Here is a 20,055-nt window from a genome sequence, read left to right as displayed (position 1 = left end):
CAGATCTTTAAATCGCAAAAAGCTGAGGGGCACTGCCACTGCGCCATCACTTTCAGGCATAAGGTGACAAGTCTCATATGCCTATATTTTACTTTATATTTTACCAGCACTCTAACCCTTCAAAATCGGAACGCAATAACGCTCACATTACTGCTTGGCGGCAGAAATGTAAAAAGTGGCAGTACTTCTCTGGATGAACTCTTTCACAAGGACCTCTACTGCTACGATATAACTTGAAAATTAAAATAATATGCAAGAAAGACAATCTGACGCTTACTTCAGTATTGTTTAAGTTGCTGGAATGTTGTTAAAATTAGAATATTTTGTAACCCAAGAAAAACTTCTTAAACAAATAATTTACGCAGATTTCTACACGCTTAATCAATATGTGCAATCGGCGGAGGCATGTTCTGCGTAATTATGTATATAATAAACATTCTAGCGTACACAGTTGTGTATGTGATTTCAATTAGTAACTGTGACGTTAATTATGTATTTTTATTCCATTAGCAGTTATTAATATTATGTAGTACCTTGTTAACTCATAAATATTTTAATTGAGTAATATTGTAGTATATATAAATATTTATTACTGCGCTAGTCTGTTACACTAACTACCTGGTTTCAAACTAGGAAATTCATTGTAAGTACCAGAGTCACGATTGTCCGGAAGCTCTACCCAGAACTGCCTCCGTGGCCGAACGGTTACCATATTGGATTGCCATGCAGAGGACTCGGGTTCGATTCCCAGGCCGGGAGAAACATTTGTATGACCTACATCTATTTCTTTCGTGAGTCTGAGTGTAATTTGTGGTTGTCCATGTGTGTCCATAGCACCCGCGATACAGGGTTTCCCTAGTGCGGGGCTATGACATAAAAAGAGCTATTATGGAAAAGATCGATAAAGAGCAATTATAGAAAATATCGTTTCAAAATTGGTTCTATAAGGAATCGAATCCGGAACTAGAAAGTGAGGATATCAAGCTCCCAAATTGTTAGTGGCTGTACCATTTAGGTTTTCTCAAGGTTTACAACCTGACTATGAACCTTAAACCTTTGTTTTACGTCTTTTGGAAATACACGCCAATTTTTTTTATTTCCCGTACTAATTTATCATTTTGTGTGAATTTTTAAGCCATAGAAATAAAATGAAATTTATAATAAGAATGACGTGGTTAATAGATTTAGGACTGGTTAAAAATTGGTTTGTTTTTTTTTTCAAATGAATTACCAACCAGGATATACTTATTATCCTCGTGACAAACGTTTTTGACCTCCTGCACTCGCATCAGTTTCTTTATATCTACGTGCCCGTTTATTCTTGATAATCTGAATCAATACGTATTACTAAATATTCTTGAATAATATTTAATATTTTTACGTTTTTCTGTTATATACATCAGCATATCTACAGCATTTTTGGTTTAGTTTCCTACTACGTATTATCTAAGCCAGTCTGTCACTTAAGTAGTAGTGAGTACGAACCACTAGCTACGTTCTTGATATTCTTCTCCGTTTTCACTGTAGTTTCTTCTTCTTCTATACGTATGTAGGTACTTATATCCGGCCACACTCGTAATCTTGTAATTAGGTATCTTATAAAATAATCTCAGTACAGAGTACTAAAAAAACCAACCTTGAAACTGCGCGAAACCGGATTCGTCCCTTAGTTTGCCACCCTTAAACGTGGAATATTTTCTTCAAATTTAAATGAGGTAACCTCTTTCCAACAAAAAAAGAATCATCAAAATTGGTTCACAAACATATATATAAAAATACAGTCCAATTGAAAACCTCCTCCTTTTTTGAAATCGGTTAAAAACTGACGATATCGTTCAACATAGTAAATAAATAAACTAATAATAATATAAATAAAAGTAGCAAAAAAGCTCTTTTGAAAGTGTTCGTCCAGAGAAGTACTGCCACATTATCGATTTCTGCCATCAAGTATGTGAACATTACTGCGTTTTAGTTTTGAAGGATAAGGGTGCTGGTGAAATTACAGGCACAAAGGTCTTCTCAATTTATGTCTCAGGGTAACGGGTGCAGTGGAAGTGCTCATCAGATCTTTGCCATTTCAAGCTCAGAGTGGCATTGAAACTGTTTTGGACAAGCGTATTGCTTACCACTAAGCACACATCTTGTTATGATTAAAAAAAATTCTACAAATTTCTTAAATTAACAATATATCCATTACTGATATTGAAATTCTTGTGCAGTAAGTTTATAATTGTGACATGGGCTATCTTGTACTTTGTTGTAATAGTAGGTATAATAAAAGAATATTATTCTTGTCTCCCTTGTACAAGTGCCACCAAATCGTCGTTATTGTTCTATGTTTTGCAATAAATCCAGTCAATTTCAGGATTTTATAGCCAATTATATGAAAATAGTCCCCTTGGTGAATGTTTTCTTCTTATAATAATGTCTAATAATAGAAATTTCTCGTTACGAGAAGCACCATGGAACATCCAGGTTATTTTATTGCGACTGATTTCCTTTTTCCGCATTTAAAACACATTTTGTCTTTGAATCATTAAATTGAACATTGGGATTGGGGTTATTGACTTTTATAGTCTTTCTAGTTCATTTAATGTTGATAATTAGACTTCAAGTTATTAGTTTGGAATTGACTGCTAATTGTAGTATAAGAAATAGATGCATAAAGAGAAAACAACGTACTTTGTTAAGCTTATTCCTAATTGGAAGTAGTTTGATATTTAAATTTTGTTTGTGACAACCTCCGTGGTCGAGTGGCTTGCGCGTCGGTTTTCATGGTGTCGCTATCTCTGAGGTCCCGGGTTCGACTCTCGGCCGGGTCAATGTAGAAAACTAATTTTTCTATATTATCTTGGGTCTGAGTGTTTATGATATCGTTGTTTCCGATTTCCATAACACAAGTGCTTTAGCTACTTACTTTGGGATCAGAGCAATGTTTGTGATGTCGTCTTATATCCAAAATATGTCTCATATAAATTTTTGTATCTTTACATTTTAAGCATCTGTATTTTGTGCTTTATAACACCACACAAAACATTGCTCTCATTGTTTCAAATTTTGTTAACGAAATGCAAAGATATTCTTAAACATAACAAAACTACAATCTTCTATTCAAATGAACGAGAATTTAAAATTTTATGGCGTCTACATTCTAACGTGCGCACGTTGCAACTTCACAATACCCCAAAGAACTATACAAAGCTCTTATTTATTACTGTACGAAAAAATCCATCAAACCCTTTTTTGCATATTGCGCAACTTCCTTTAACCAATTTTTGAATAACAAAAAGAACTGGAGCAAAAACTAAAAAGCAATTTTCAATAACGGTTACCTAGAAAAGGGTAACTTTAGACTTTAAACATTGCGGTTGGTGTAGAACAATCGGTACAGTTATAGGAGGACTTTATTGGTTATAAATCATTCAGAGAAAAAAGGCATGACGTCACAGGGCTGTTAAGGTTTAACTGTGATCAGCTGAGGTGAGGTCGATGGCTGAACGACCCTTCGACTCTTATACGGCTGGTTATGTAACAATTGTTTCTCGCTTACTGCAAATCGACACGTGAATTCTTTTGATTGGTATTGATTTAGTAAACTTCATGCAGTTTGTAAGGATCATAGAAACATTAAGGCTTTCTTGAAATACCATATTTTATGCACACTTATTTATGTTTATTTAGGTATATTACGATATTTGTTGCTGAAAGTGATATATTATCAGAGACTAATTACATTGTAGGTTCTAATATAGGTTACATGAAAATAGAGTATCCAGTTTATTTTAAAACATTTACTATTTTATTAAATTTCATCCTTGTGTTAGTTCAGTACTTATTTATTCGTAGCCCCGCACTAGGAAAACCCTGTGTCGCAGGTGTCATGGACACATATATGAACTACCATAAATTAAACCCAAACTCTCGAGAGAAATAAATGTAGGCTATACAAATATTTCTCTCGTCCTGGGAATCGTACTCGGGACCTCTACGTGGCAGACAAGCATGGTAACCGTTCGGCCGCGAAGGCAGTATATTAAGATTATTTGTAGATGGCTTTTATCTTCTGCTTAGTCGTTATCTTCATTGCTGAAGGTCGTGTGGTTTTCGAGACTTTATGGACGATTTTCTTCCATCTGGATCTGTCTTCTGCCTCTCTCAGGGCCGTTATTATAGCTCCCTGTTACAACGGCCCTGAGAGAGGGCTTCCCCCAGTGAGGGCGGTCACTTGGTAGTGACCAAGTGATAGTGAGTGAAATGGAGTGCCATTGGCTAGGAGGTCGACCGCGGAGTCTCTTTCCTCCACTTTACCACCACAACCAATTTGTCAAGTTTGTCCGATTGTCGGCGAGCAATATGATGACTAATATGACTTTTATATAAGTTATTAAAAGAAACTATTCTTTTCAAGCAAAGTTGCAAAACCTAGGAACCAAGACGTAGAGTACTAAGAGTAATACGAGTAAAATAGTATATAATAACTCAGTCTTCACACACCATATACGAAGCACAATAACAATTTCTGTTTTGTACCACAGAAACCTTGCGATAAGTAAGTGGAACACAGTTTGATAACGAACTCTACTTTTTACGCGTATTAAACCTGATAAACGGTATCGATAACAGTCGCCATTGTGACTTAATCAAAAGATCAACAGATTGAAAGTCATTCCAAGAATATCAGATTTTGATTTCGAGTGCAGATTAGAAAAGGGATCAGAAAGATTGGATATTGATGAAAGTTGATTACCGTGAAGATAGTATTTGTAAAACATCAAACGTGCACTTTATTCGTAACACAGATTTTATAATTAGAAGTGTTTGAGATACGCTGAGATGTAGGTGTTGTAAACTTTGACATTCTTTTCTAATATTGTTCAGATATATTTTGATGCCGTGGCAGACGTCTACTAAATAACATTTACAAAAATGTAGAGTCAATTTAATTGTGTTTTAATTTAAAATGGAAGTGCTAATCTGGCAACTGATTTTGGTTAGTTTGTTTTGTTATTTATTGTTTTATGTTATTCAGCTTTTTGATTTCATAACGATGTGTTTATTGCTGCAATTAATTACTAGAATTTATTTGGTCCGTATGCTATGCGGCTGGCCCGGTAAACGAAGTACAAAAGTGTAGCCAGTACATATCGCCATTAAAATCTGCCTATAAAACTCATAATGGCTCTTTTTATCGGTAATGCTTCAATAAAAGGCGTAAGTGTAACCGACCCGTATAAATTGGCAAACTAAACAATAGCCAGTGCAGTTTCGCTCCACATTTCTACGCGGCAAGTTTTTTGCAATGGGAAACGAAATTCACGCTATTTATCACAGTTATGAGAAAACCTCGCTCTGGCCAACACGTCTTCACGGTTTTAATTAAACTCTTACAGTGCTTTGTGCCTAAATTTGCTGGCAACACCACGTGCGCCCGGAATATTATCCAGACGTGCCCACTAAAAACATGTGTGAATAACGTGCGCTTCCCGCCAGCACATATTCTGGTGAGTGGCTCGTTTATCATAACCAACCAACACCATTTACCTATCTATACTTTCATTCATTACTTCTATCACTAACAACTATGCCCAACATTGCAGAGATTGCCTCTAATAGACCAATATAACATTTTCTCGTAACTGCTACCCCCAATGCCATCTATCTACTCGGAAGGCAACAAAAAGGACCCAAATGACAATGATACAACTTTGTACATGGAACGTGACACAAACACATAAATATGATCACTACACGCACAAAATAAACTTGTTTCATTGAGACGGTGTGCGTGAAGGGCTTTACGCACACAGACGGTGCCAGATGGTCGTAAAAATTGCCATTGAAAAGCTTCAGCCGTCCGCCGCAGGGTGGCGCTGACTCAAAGGTTCGTTTCTTGGTAATACTTGGCGCTACCTCTGCCAAGTTTTGAATTCAATTTTCTTATAAGACCTATACAGTTTGTTGAACTCACATTTGGCTTTTTCGGATACATTGGCTTCGTGTTATGCCTATCAATCGTTTGTATATTCTTTGACCGGTTTAGAGGTTCGCTCTATCTCTGGAAGTAGGTATATACGTAATTTTAACTTCGAATTTTTTTCCTTGTTGTTTGTTATCTAATAGGCATATAAATCAAGTAAGAAGTTAAGTATGTGTTTATTGTCTCATTAGCATTTGTCATTCTAAATTTCTCATGGGCACGCAATGTTTGGAATTTAAAGTAGAAATGTAATTACAGAAATCATGAATCATGTAATTCGTTGTTTTAGTATTTCAACTTTTGAATTTTTTTCATAAGTCAGTGTTTTAGATCAATTTATTTGTTTTTAAGTGCTTAATGAAAGATGTTATTACAGTTATAGAATTTAAGTTGCCAATTTTTTATTGTTCTAGTATATATTGTAAACTTTAAATAAGGTTATTTTACATTTACTAAATTTTGTTAATATTCAGTTGTAGCCTAGCTTCTGTGATTTCTGAGTAAATAAACACATATGTGTCTTGACTTCAACGATAGAATGTCACTTCAACGGTAAAAATTGCAGATAAGGCAGAGTTTAAATTGTCTAAGCCCATATTTTTTACGTCCCAACTGTGACCCCAGAGGAAATATTTAGTCAAAGTTGAAGTTTTACCGACGTAACTCCGTCGAAGTACCATTTTACCGATAGAGCTTCCCCCGCGACCCCCGCACTCCGTTTCATCTAACTTGTGCCATTACCGGGGACTTCCTTTCGTTCCAAATTCAAATTTGAAGCTGACAGCACATCTATGGTACCGCAGCTTTTGGTATCGCTCGAGGAACTGAGCCCCGGGAATAAAGCGGATTGAACCACGTAGGGCTATAGGCGAAATCATGTATTTATACTTATGCATACGTATGTTTAACATATGCATAACTTTGACTTTGAATGATAAAAGCAGTAGGACTCCGTTCAATTTGTCTTCGGTTGTGATTTATGTCTGTCACGGGTTTTAATGACGGGACCGAATTTGTAAATTTGTAAGAGTGAATTTATGGGCATGTTTTTTGTTAAATCATAATTTTGTTCCTTAACAGAGCTTATAATTCTTTCGTCGTATAGGTATATGATCAAACTAAAGGTAGTTCTTTATTGTGAAAATGCAATTTATCGTATTTTGTGTTCATAAGAATAGTACCTGCCTATTTTCTTACTAAAAAAGTTGATATTATCTTTATAAGCTACGATTTAACTTTCTAAATGACTCTACAAATAACTTTCTCGACGGTATTTATTGTAATTTAAAACAATGGTCGTGTTCGTCAAAGTACTTATTTCTAAAAACAAATGCTACTGAATTTTATTAACATAACCGTTTAGAGTTGAAAATGAAAGGGGTCTAGCGGGAATATAAATTACCAATTTCATGTTTTGTTTCAAACAAAGTTAAACGCCGGCATTTAAAATTGTAAAACCGAGTGTGGTCACTTTAGAATAAAAAAAATGTCCTTTTAAGCATTTATATTTTAGCAAAATTAGCTAATTAAGTCAATCATCAAATGTCTAATATTGGACATAATATTTCTCCTAATTAGCTTCGTGTGCTTTATTTTTCACTGAATATTTATTTATCGTCAGTCGTAATGTCGACACATTATCGACTACTATATGAAAATTTTTCTTTTTACTTTTTTCTTTGTTCATTGAATCATGCCTGACAAGAACTGTAACATACCTAAAGCTCGTTGAAAAGCAAATAATAAAAAAGCTCTATTTCTTTAAAATTTATATAAAGCGACAGGTTTTGTCAAATCAAAGATACATTTAGTAAAAAAAAACAATATCTAAGTTTTCTTGACAATATTTTGATTTGTTTCTTTCGTTGTAAAATCGTTACACCTTTGTAATGTTTTAATACTATCTACGCAAGACGTTAACTGACAGAACTGCGTCCATGGCCGAAAGGTTACATCCTGGGCTATTACGCAGAAGTCCCAGATTCGATACCTGAGCCAGGAGAAACATTTACATGGCCTACATTATGAGTTTGGGTTGCCTACGTGTAGGTGTATATCACCCGCAACACAGGTTTTCCCTAGTGCGGGCCCATTATGAGTGTGGGCGTTATTATATTATTATTAAAAAATTTTAGATAAATTATATTAATGTTATTAGAAAAAGATGAATCCTATTGATTACAAATTAATACTGCTGTAGGTAGTCTGGTGATGTGATGCTAGTTCACTTGTATCCAGCATTCGTCATTCGCCAAAAGTACTTCTTAAATATAATTCCATACCCTTTACAGTGCAAGACACGTTTTTTCATTATCGACTGGAGCCGGTGAACTCCAAATCTGAAATCATTCGGGACAAAGGGAAATAAAACTTCATATATTGGTCTGTAAGAATTCAATGTATTTTTATACAGCAGGTGATGAGAATTCTATTTTTAAAAGTAGTCGGATGTTTTGTGATTACAATTTGTTTAGTTCTCTTGATTGAATTTGAATTTGATAGTTTTGGTTTACTAATGGAGTAAACTTTGCTATTTTCAAACTCGAAACAGGCGGTATTATTGTTGCTCCGGTCAAGCTGATACACGAAGTTGGTAACCGAAGTTTATAAAAACCAGGATTAACTTTCATATGGCAATTGTAATTTCGCGAAATTAGAGACCCCTGTGACCGTATTACACGTATAAACAGTCGTATTAATATTGATGTTATGGAATAATATATTATGATGTTTTAATACAAGGATGTTAAGTTATTTTTTGTGAAATTACTTCACTAAGGTTATATTATGGTTTGTTTTAAAAAACAAATATATCCGATTTAAATCCGGAAAAATACTTTCATTTCTTACTTCACTATTTTCTTATAATTATTAATACAAAGATCGAATACAAAGAAAAATTTCTTCGATTTGACAGGACACGAACCTGTGTTTGTATGTTTTGATTTAAACTTTCGCGATTTTCACATATTATTTGATTTTTAATTCGGGACATACTCACATATAAAACATATTTTAATTACTTCGACATTTCGAATATATACTGCAACGTCCATGGTCTCGAAGGGACTGAAGAGGCGGGTGTCAGCATCATCTAGTGAGTTTTTCTAACTACCCGCACTTGATCTTCATTATTTATTTGTGCACTAGGGTTCTCACTAGACCGACACACAACACCCACGACATCCGGCGACTTGTCGGGCGACACTTGAGGTCGTTTACATTTGCTGATAACTGCATAAGTAAACTAATGCACTTTTGTTTTGTATGTATGTACGCGATAACTCTTCCTATTTCGATGATCCTTTTTTTTTGTTGGAAAGACGGTACCTCAGTATTCAAATCCCACCAAAATAAAAATATTCCACCTCTCAGGGTGTCTAACTAGGGGATGATTCTGGTTTCGTGCACTTTTCGGGAAGCGATTTCAATAAAACTTGTGAAATACATATAATTCCACGCACTTTTGAGGTCGGTTGTTTTAATAGGTACTAATAATACTAATAATAATAACGCACACACTCAACATAGCTCCGCAATAGGGAAACCCTGTGTCGCGGGTGCCATGGACACACACATAGACCACCACAAATTACACCCAAAGTCACGAGAGAAATAAATGTAAGCCATACAAATATTACTTTCGGCCCGGGAATCGACTCTGGGACCTCTGCGTGGCAGTCCGGTGTGGTAGCCGTTCGGCCACGGAGGCAGTACTCTGTACTGAGATTATAATTTTGGATCTAATTCGCGTATATTCTTTATTGCAGACAAACCATCGTTTGGGGACCTTTACAGGTGCCATGGTTTCCCGGATGTTGTTTGCAATGTTCATTCCGTACTGCTGTACATACCAAGTTCTTACGTTTTTCTTGATTGTTATATATGGTAATTGAAACTATTATGTTTCAGGCCGTTTACGGCTCCCATGATTAACGGTCCCAATATCAAATTATGTAATGATATAAAAAATGTCTTTTGAATTGAAATTAAAAATATTTAATCTATTTGCTATTTTTAATTGAATCAATTATTTTAGATTTATAATTATGTAACTTCGATTGTCCATTATACGTAGGTATCGCATAAATTAGCAATATTTTGTTTAATGTTATTTATAGGTACAAACAACATATCTAGGGTAAAACCGGGATAGATGCTCCACTTTTTGAAAGGGACTCTTAATTTAAAAATTTTTAGTTTACCATGAACAATTCCTATAGATATAACTAGTCTAATCTATAAATATAATAAAAATTACATTAATTCTTAATTTTATTCATCAAACTTTTACTGACTTTGAAGAAATTGACTTTTTGCAAACCTATTTTTTTGAGGATAGATGCCTATCTATATGGATAGACGCCACACAATGAAAATACCAATAAGGATAGAATAAAACAGTAAAATTCATAATAAAATGTTTTATTTGTAATCTTTAACATATTATATATATATGCATACTACATCTTTAATAATAAATATATACGTATTTAAAGTTACTACCACCTACTTGACGTATTTTTGTAGCTATCAAAAAATTCTATACAAAAATGTTTTCTGTTTGAACTGTGAATAATTTGTCTTTTTGGTACTTTTATTTATTTTTAAACTATTATCATTTACATGTATATTTCACTAAAATAATGTATTTTTTATTTTATTTTCCTAATTTTCTTGTTTAGTTCTTTGCTCCTAAGGGCACCTATACCGCGAAAAATCGAGGCGACTATCCTATTCGATATAGATAGATAGATGCCCTTTTATTATATAAATAAGCTATGTACAAAAGAGCGATTATTGACACTTAGGTACGCAGTTAATGTACCAGTGTATAGTTATAATAAAAATAAAACGGAATTTATTGTAACTTACAAAGTCATGCGACTGTAAATACTTGCGTCTGAAATTTTGAATCGTTTATCGTGTTCGTCGCAGAGATAAACGCATGCACAAACCAAACGCGTCTATTCCACACAAAGCCCTGCAGGAACTTTGATGAGCGGTGTCTATACTACTTATTTAAACTAATTATTCTTTGTTGCGATTTGGGAAAGTTAGATTTTTAGAAAACGAGGCACCTATCCCACTGCGGCATCTATCCCGGTTTTTCCCTATAACTAAGCTATATACAAAATATCGATTATTGACACCTAGGTGCGCAGTTAATGAACAAGTGTATAGTTATCATAAAAATAAAACGAAATTTATTATAACTTACAAAATTATGCGACAGTAAATACTTGCGTCTGAAATTTTGAACCGTTTATCGTGTTCGTCGCGGAGATAGACGCATGCACAAGCCAAACACTTCAATTCCACACAAAGCCCTGCAGGAACTTTGATGAGTGGTGTCTATACTCCTTATTTAAACTAATTATTCTTTGTTGCGATTTAGGGAAGTTAGGTTTTTTTGAAAACGAGGCACCTATCCCACTGCGACATCTATATCGGCTTTACCCTACTACGAAATTCAATTTATATTTTCTTTTCTGCAAACAAATAAAACACAATAGTCTTAACTTTATTAAGACTAATACAAGCCAATATAAGCGAGTCAACTCTTTATCTTACTTACACAATGTTCGTGAAAGAAATCAAAAGTTCTCGTCCAATAACAAACAATCCTACAACATGTGCACGCTATGATGAAGTTTGCGACAAACATGTAATAATACAGACAGAATGTGTCTGTTATATTTCGCTATATCCATGTATGTTTGTATGGATGAGCCCGTATCGAGAGAGCAATATCTCCAATATATGAGAATAGGCGTCCAATTTGTGCGGAAACACACGCTGGCCCATTCTTTTGACATTGTTTGTTTTATTCGCTTACTCTATTCTGTTATATTAAACAATATTTTCTATCGTACGCCAAAAAACAGGCTTCGTTAAACCTACTACAAACAAGATTCACTGGTTTATTTATACACTTCTCTGAATGCTTTCATTGTTTGTGCGTAATAAGTTTGTTATTATATAAAAGACCATGTAAGTACCGAGCATATATATATATATATGGACTATCAGCAAAGCAGACGCGTTATCACCTTAAGGGTTCATTTTGTGTGCAGGCAACGGCGATTATAAACGCCTACTTTTATTATAAACACAAGATTTTCGCAAAAAAAGATTGCGGCTAGCTAACAGTCTCCGCTTGCAAACATAACAGTTTGGAATTGGAAAGGCTTCAACTTTGCTGACAGTATATAAAGAATACGCAATTCAGTCGTTAAAACAAATTTGCAATTTCTATTTCAGTAGAAATAAGGAATCGAGAAGTATTTGCAATGTGTGAGTCGTCAACCCAAAATAATGCAAGATACAATTGGCTAAGGCGGTCTCCAACTTCTTAACCGTTGCCAAGTCGACATCAAATGCGGTATTGCTAAGTGGAAACATCAATAAATTCTTTAATTTAATTTAGCAGACATGACGCTCATGGGTATGGCCAAGTCAACTTTGTCGCAAAATCTTAAATCTCTAAATTGGATTTGTCGAACGGATATATTCTTGCACACTTCGTTTAGAAAAGTGCTTTCTGTCATAAATCTTAATAAATATCCTTCCTAGACTATTTGGTTCTAGTTTTATTGTCGTATTTTACGCATTAAATACGATCATTCATATAATAAAGCTACATGTGTTTAAACATCAAAAGTGCTTTATCACTCGAAAGTCTTAAAATAATAGGAAATACATAAAACAAATTACGTATATGCGAAATTTGATAACTTTTCTATTTAAGCATAAAAAGTTATCGACTAATTTCTTTCGTAGAATCTATAAACCTCACTCCTGAAATTTTGCAGATGTGGCTTTTTCCACCAGGGTGTGAATTATGTCAAAATTCGTTGTTGGAAATAGTATTTCAGTATTTATTTATTTATCAGTAATCATGCAAAATACATATTAAAATTTACATTACATATAGGTACATGTGAGGGAGCTAAAAATTAAACAGGAAATAATCAAAGTAATAAAAAAATACAAATACAAATTAAAAACTACACCTCATATATATTAAATTCTTTCAAATAATAGAAATTTTAATAAATCACACTCAATAAAACAATGAACTTATGTACTAATTATTATTGTTAACGACGAATTAATTTAGGGATATGACATCTCTGTAACGCTTAAAAATCATTCCATTGATTACTCAATGGAAGAATAGCATTTTTGTGTGATCCTCACGTCAATTACATAACTTTCAATATTAATTATAAAAAAGTTACAATTTGGGTAGCTAGTAGTGTCCGAGACTGCACATATCTACAGTCGTCTTTTCATCATTATTTAGTCACTTACATTCATGATAATTGTTGTAAATACCTTTTTTAACAATTTCTTAAACTTCTGGACCATGGTCTGAGTATTTTTGCTTCCCATCCTATTAACGTGAACCAAAATCATAACTTATGCATTAATTTGATAATGAAGACAAGAAAGAGAATATTTTAAACCAGTATCGATTTATCATAATTTTATGTGTGTATTATCATATTTTAAAGGTATGGTATTGAATTAATGAAGGCATCGTGCATAATTAATATTATGCATAAATTTAACGGTAAATATATTTCAGAATTTCTGTACGATTTAAGATTTTTCCGTATAAATAGTAATTTATGATAATGGTGCCTAAATTTTTTTAAATATATTTAATATTTAAGCTGTCAATTTTTTCAATATATTTAATATTTAAGCTGTCTAAGTTTTCTTCGTGGCCCGTTTATTCTTGATTATTTTCTGAAAACTTATTCCAAGCATCGTACGAGACCGCCAATATAATATGAATATAGTTGCAAATTCCGCCTCGGGCGGTATCCCGTAAAGTTTCTCGAGGCGCTTCAAGGGTTCATGCAAAATGTATTCGTGCGAGTTGCTTTCTTCGTGAAATTTGTATCAGAAGGGGAATAGTTTTACCTCATCCCTCACTCGAACTAGATATTTACTGGGCTGTACATGTTTGCGAAGACTGGTGGCCACACGTGTTTCCACGGAAGCACTCGCATTTGAAATACATATGTATATTGAGGAATTTCTCGCCGCGTCCGCTTCGTCGTTTTATTTATTAACGCACAACTATTAGTTTGAAATGGTAACATTGTCATCTGTGTTCCATTATCTACTTTTCTGTTTTTAAAAATTTTATTCAGATATAATATTAACGTGCGTTTTATGATTTATAAAAACATCTAATTAACTTTAATTCGTTATAATTATCATCTTTATTCCCGTAGACCTCCCAAAGTTGCGTCAGTGTAGACACAGTGCATTTTATTCACATATGCCACCGCATATGGCCAATGCAGCACAACTTAGTTACATCTGTTCCGGTGGTGGCAGTCGGGAATACACCGTTATTCGTTCATCTTTACCTAAACTCACCCAGCTCCTTTACACGTTAAACAAAAAAAATAGTTGTATAAAAATACAGGCCACAATCTAATGGGTAAGTAAAAATATAGTACCCACATATCATGCGTGTATTTAGATGTCGTGGATTTTTTTTACTCGTGCAATATGCCGTGTTTTCAGCTTGTGACGATATTTCATCCCGCCTTGATAGCTACGCTGCACGCAGCCCTTTCGTTTATTTTAAGTCTGCCCTCCAAATTCTTACCTGTACGTGTTACCGCACTGCTATCTCACAGGGTAAGGGGTAGATACGAAATGTATTATTAATGATAATGAAAGTAAAACTTACAAAGAGTCCCCTATGACCGTGTGAAACGTATAAGCAATCGTTTTAATACGTCGTAGAAGTAAACTACAAACTTTAAACAATTCATATTAAATTATGTAATCGTAACTATCTCTTTTGAATTGAATTATGTTAGGTCTAAATATGTAACTTCGAGTAGAAACTACGTTCTTTACTGTACGTATTGCATATAGTATTGTAGCAATAGTTACTATAGCAGGATAGCTGCTCAAAATTCTAATTTAGAAAAACAATTACATTCGTTCTTTTGCTACGAATTTAGAAAAGTTACATTTATGTAGCAAATAGCTTATAAGTTTTAAGGGATTCTCGGATAAGTTAATGTATGTTTAAAAGACCTTGGTCTCCAGGAGGATTAACAAAAAATATTTTTCATTTTTCGCTACATTTAGTTAAGAAAATTACAGTCAAACAACAGAACTTTCGTAACCAATTTAATTTAATGAAATAGGTAACCAGAAGACTGGAAATTACCGCAAAATAAGAATAAGTTTCCCTTTTCAGCAGTTTCCTTTGGTAACCATCCAAACTCTAAACTAGCAAATGCAAACAAATTCGGTTCTGGCAGTCGCCAGCCGCTGCCGCGGCACGCTCGCTGCGCTCGCTTGGCTCGTGTAGCTTTGTCATATACTAACCTAACCTAAACTCACAAGAGGGGGTCGAATCAACTAGCAAATGCAAACATATTCGGTTCATTCACCATTGCACGAAACACCACTGGAATTATACTTATAATACATTATACTCAGTGAATGTCATATCTGAAGTGTAAAATGAACATTATGCCATCGGTATATTAGATTGAAAGTTATTATATCAAACGTCTATTATACCCAGTGACCTTTATATCATGCAAGAATATGTCAAATGTCTGTATACCATAAATTAATTATTTCTGTTGAGCGTTATATCGACTAAAAATATGTCATTTGTTGTTATATATTACGAACCGCACCCAACTCTGCCAGCCTCTTGAGCACGTTGTGCGGTCCTTGATAATATTTTATATCCTTAAATAGATGAGTTAAACTTATCTATTTTGTTTTCTTAGTTCTATATTAGGCACAACTAGTACACTATTTCCTTTATTTATTTCCATATAAGTATCTTTTAATTTACATAGTACACTTTTATAATTCTTTTTCATGAAGTAACTTATACAATAATATTGAATAGTAAATCAACAAACAACTGTAAATACACGCTTACTAAGTATAAAATGTATTTATAACTTAATTTTAAGTTTGTACAAACTCGTTTGAAACTGTTCATTCTCACGAAACTGACAGATTGTGGTTAGTTCTAGTTACTGCATTCTGGCAAACTTCAAATAGAGGGTAGGTAACTAAAAACTCAAGCTTTATAGGCACGTACCAACTAAAAACTACGCGGTTTCTTTACCCGTGTATGGTCGAAGGTTATAAGCTATGCGGATTTAAAATAAACACCTGGAGAAAATTTTTCCGAAAGTACCTACTTCTGAAAGTGCTTCCTCAATATTTTCATATTTTAATCACATAAAAAAAAATTACATTAAATTGATTACAAGAAAAGGTGAAAGATACAAAAACATTTTTTGCTCTATAAAAAAACAAATATTAAAAACAAACAATATCCTTATAAGTAACACGAAACAATTATGTCAACACAATAAAATGCCATCACCCAATTTTCTAACAACTTTAGCTACCTGGTGTATTGACCCTGTTTTTTAACTAAAGTGAAACTTTTTAGTCTTTTGTTGAAAGCGAAAGCGTATTGTAAACAATACACAACATTTTATTGTACTGTCGGAAGCTCTTCGTCTTACTTTTTGTCTTTATAAAGTTTCCGTCCGTATGGTTACTTTTTATAGCACCTGTAGAAAAATCTTTACAAACAAACTTTATTTAAATCTTATATTTAAACTTGTTTTAATTATGTAACCTATGGCTGTAGTAATGAAACTCATATTGATTTAACATCGTATTCCCATGTAAGTGCGGTAGATACAAATGAATGTAATTTGTGCTATGTTCAATAATTCTGTTCATAAGTGTAATTTTGTTATTGTAAATGTATAGAATTATGTGTGCAACAAAGTATAGATGCTATAGTGAAATGAAGAAGGTTATAGCTAAATTTAAAAAAATAAAATAGAGGCCGTTCCTCAAAATGTTATATTTTATTGGAACTTTAAACATACAATGTCTTAGGTAGTAAACACAACACAGGCATGCATTTTCAATTAAAATGTATTAATTTTATACTGTATGGTTCTTACATGATTTAATAATATTATTATTAATATATTTTAATTTCCGGAGATCTGTCACACAGGTTAGTTCCTAGTATAGACTCCAGTCTCTTGCAAAGGTACTCTATTATTTAAGCATTTTCATGTAAAATTATATTATAAAACTTTGTACCCTTTGTAAGAGTAAAATAAAGATTATTATTATTATTAATTATTATAATAAAAGGGCCCTGACACCGGCCGACTATGCCATTGCCTCTCCCATAGATAGATAATAATAAATTGGTTACAATATTTTTATAAGTTAAAGTTATACGATAACAAGCTTACCTTGCCTTCTAATCTAGGGGATCCTGTATCTAATTACATAATAAACAACGCTACCGCTTGGTTTTGTACCACAAAACACATCCCAAAACAACGAGCAAAGTTGTTATTGTTACTAGACCCCTTGTATACCGTACTCTGCACACGATAATTGCCTCCTTCACTCTTTGTGCATAAAGTTCGACTTCATTACAACTCGTACGCTAGAATGCAAATTTTCACTGAAGAAAAATGTATGTAACAAATATGTTTTATAGTAATAGACAATTTTTACACTCCAACAACAACCATCACTTATATTTTATATATGTGATGATTATTGTTGGAGTGTAAAAATAATATCTGATAAATTTTATTTAAATGTGTTTGTTAAAAAGCATTACCTGCCTCCTAGAGCAGGCGGTAAAGAAGTTGTATAAGACACCATGTGCAAGGAAATCTTTCAAAATTTAAACATAGTAAAATGCATGAAAAATAATGTTACAGTGTAAATTGCACTACATGTCAAGGTACAAGAAATTGTATAGAGATCGTCAAACAAAAATGAAAATTATAAAATGTAAAATACACAAGTATTACAAAATGAACAATTCATTAATAATATACAAATGTCATTAAATTACATTACAAATATTGTTCTTCTTCAAGGATAGTCATAAGTTGACAACAAATACATGACACGAGGAAATAGTACAAAAATAGGTATGTCAATGAAATAAAAATTTAATAAATTAGACAATACTCAATATCGTTACATTAGAAGGTCCATAAGTTCATTTGCAGAATACAAAGGGTTCTTCAGACGTAAAAGACATTTCGTTCTTATCAATAACAAATTTTACAAAACTGAATTGTTTTCTCCGCAGCGTGCGTTTACTCAGAAAATATATTCTATGGAAACTTATTCGAGGCGTCACGTTGTCTGTGACATTATGTAAATGTTTCTTTTAATCTTCAGTAAGACAATGCTATTTATACGACAAACTAATAGGTTAGAAGTAATTCGAGTCACGAAGAAGCCCAATATTAGAACGTAGAATAAAAAAGCATGTAAATGTATGGGAACGGAGGCTAAAATGGTTTTCGTATGGAAGTCACACCCTTCGCTGACGTTCTGAAACAAATAAATATATATTAGTATTGGAAAACTTCTTGTACCTTGGCTTTATTCGGTTACACGGTCAACTTGAAAACATATGTATTTTTCACACATTTAATATAGACGTGCAATTGAGTGCTAAAATATTTTTAATTTAATTTTTTTTTTCATTATATTTACGTCGGCTACATTTGGAAATCTCGTAACTTCGTTTTTGGACGACATCCTTTTTTTAATCTTCGAACGCACGATCGAGCAATTACCTACTATATTTATATATATCTAATTAGACTCCAAAAAAGGAGGAGGTTCTTAATTCGACTGTTTTTTTTGTATGTATGTTACGCGATAACTCCGGCGGCATTTCTGAATCGATTTTGGTGATTATTTTTTTGTTGGAAAGAGGGTATCTATCTCAGTAGTAGTCTCATTTAAATATGAAGAAAATATTCCACCTCTAATGGTTGCCACCATACAACTTGGGGATGAATGACTTTTGAGGTCGGTTTTTTAGTTATAAAATAAAGGTATAATCATAGATTGTCATACAATTAATTATAGTAATCATGCTCTTTGTGCTCAAAAGTTCACATTAATCGAAGGACGAGGTACACGAATCTTATACAAATACTTAACGTGCTAGATAACCACACTAATTACCTTGCCTCAATGAAGGTAATTCCTTATAAGTACATGAGTAACAGAGTAACGGCATTCTTTTAGGGAACTACTCAGAACTAAATTAAAAAGTTCATATTTCAAATTAGTCCCGTTAGGCCTTGAAGGTCGTCAAGATCAAAAACAAGACCATGTCAATAACAAATATCGACATTGCCTTGATAAAGGAAATAAAGTGCTGCCACTGTAAGTAGGTATATATTATTTATTCATAAGACTTTGGCTACATTTTAAAATAGCGAAAATTCATGTGTCGACTTCAAAAGATGACACAAGTGGTTTCTCAGAAGCCGTATCTCGGTTGTACTTACTTTATTCTAATACATTTGGTACCTAATCTTGAGTATGTAATATGTTACACTAGAATTCTAAATACACAAAGACGCATATAATATGATATATACATACATTACGATACGATTATATGCAATATATACGATACCATTCAAATTATATTCTTAAAGATAAAAGTAACTTCTACGAATCTCATTATCAAAATAAGTTTGCCATTTAAGCACAACATTAAACTTGTTTATTAATATAAATAAAACACTGAGAACATTTTATAAAAAAAGAATACATAATATATATGGAGTTCTTAGGTTTTCGCGATTGTTACACATAGGAAATGAAACTATTTTTTTTTTCCTGATTTAAATCGCGTATGTACCACAATACGCGATTAGTTTAGTTTATATGTTTATTTAATATACGCGAAAATAGTTTCATTTCCTATGTATAATATATGTTACGGGCAATTTGAAAAGCTAGGTTACTATCTGTATTAATAATGTCATATATAGTAAGAACCGCATGATTTATCGCTTTTCCCAAGGAGTATGAATTATGGTCACTCTGTCATGGTCAAAGTAATAAAACAAACAATCTGTAGTGTTTTGGTTAGGTTAATTAGATTAGAACTTGGGAATTATTCAAACTGCCCGTCCAAGTGATAAATTCACGCCATCAAAAGTTTCGATTTGTCAAATGGTTCATAGGCA

The 20,055-nt window shown here is 33.2% G+C and overlaps 1 long non-coding RNA gene across 2 annotated transcripts in view; it reads left to right on the top strand.

Moving 5' to 3' along the window:
• Nucleotides 1-4,975: 4,975 nt before the first annotated feature.
• Nucleotides 4,976-20,055, top strand: part of LOC113237891 — a 154,368-nt gene continuing 139,288 nt past the window's right edge. The window contains exons 1-2 of one of the 2 annotated variants that reach the window (XR_003311072.1): nt 4,976-4,990; nt 5,391-5,501. This is a non-coding gene — a long non-coding RNA (uncharacterized LOC113237891). Of the gene's footprint in view, nt 4,991-5,250; nt 5,502-20,055 lie in introns of those variants that run through there. The other variant, XR_003311071.1, reaches the window with a different exon arrangement.

This window comes from Hyposmocoma kahamanoa, unplaced genomic scaffold, assembly GCF_003589595.1.
Source record: "Hyposmocoma kahamanoa isolate Upper Pololo Valley unplaced genomic scaffold, ASM358959v1 94, whole genome shotgun sequence".
Classification (NCBI taxonomy): domain Eukaryota; kingdom Metazoa; phylum Arthropoda; class Insecta; order Lepidoptera; family Cosmopterigidae; genus Hyposmocoma; species Hyposmocoma kahamanoa.
This window is presented reverse-complemented; position numbering and strand designations above follow the sequence as displayed.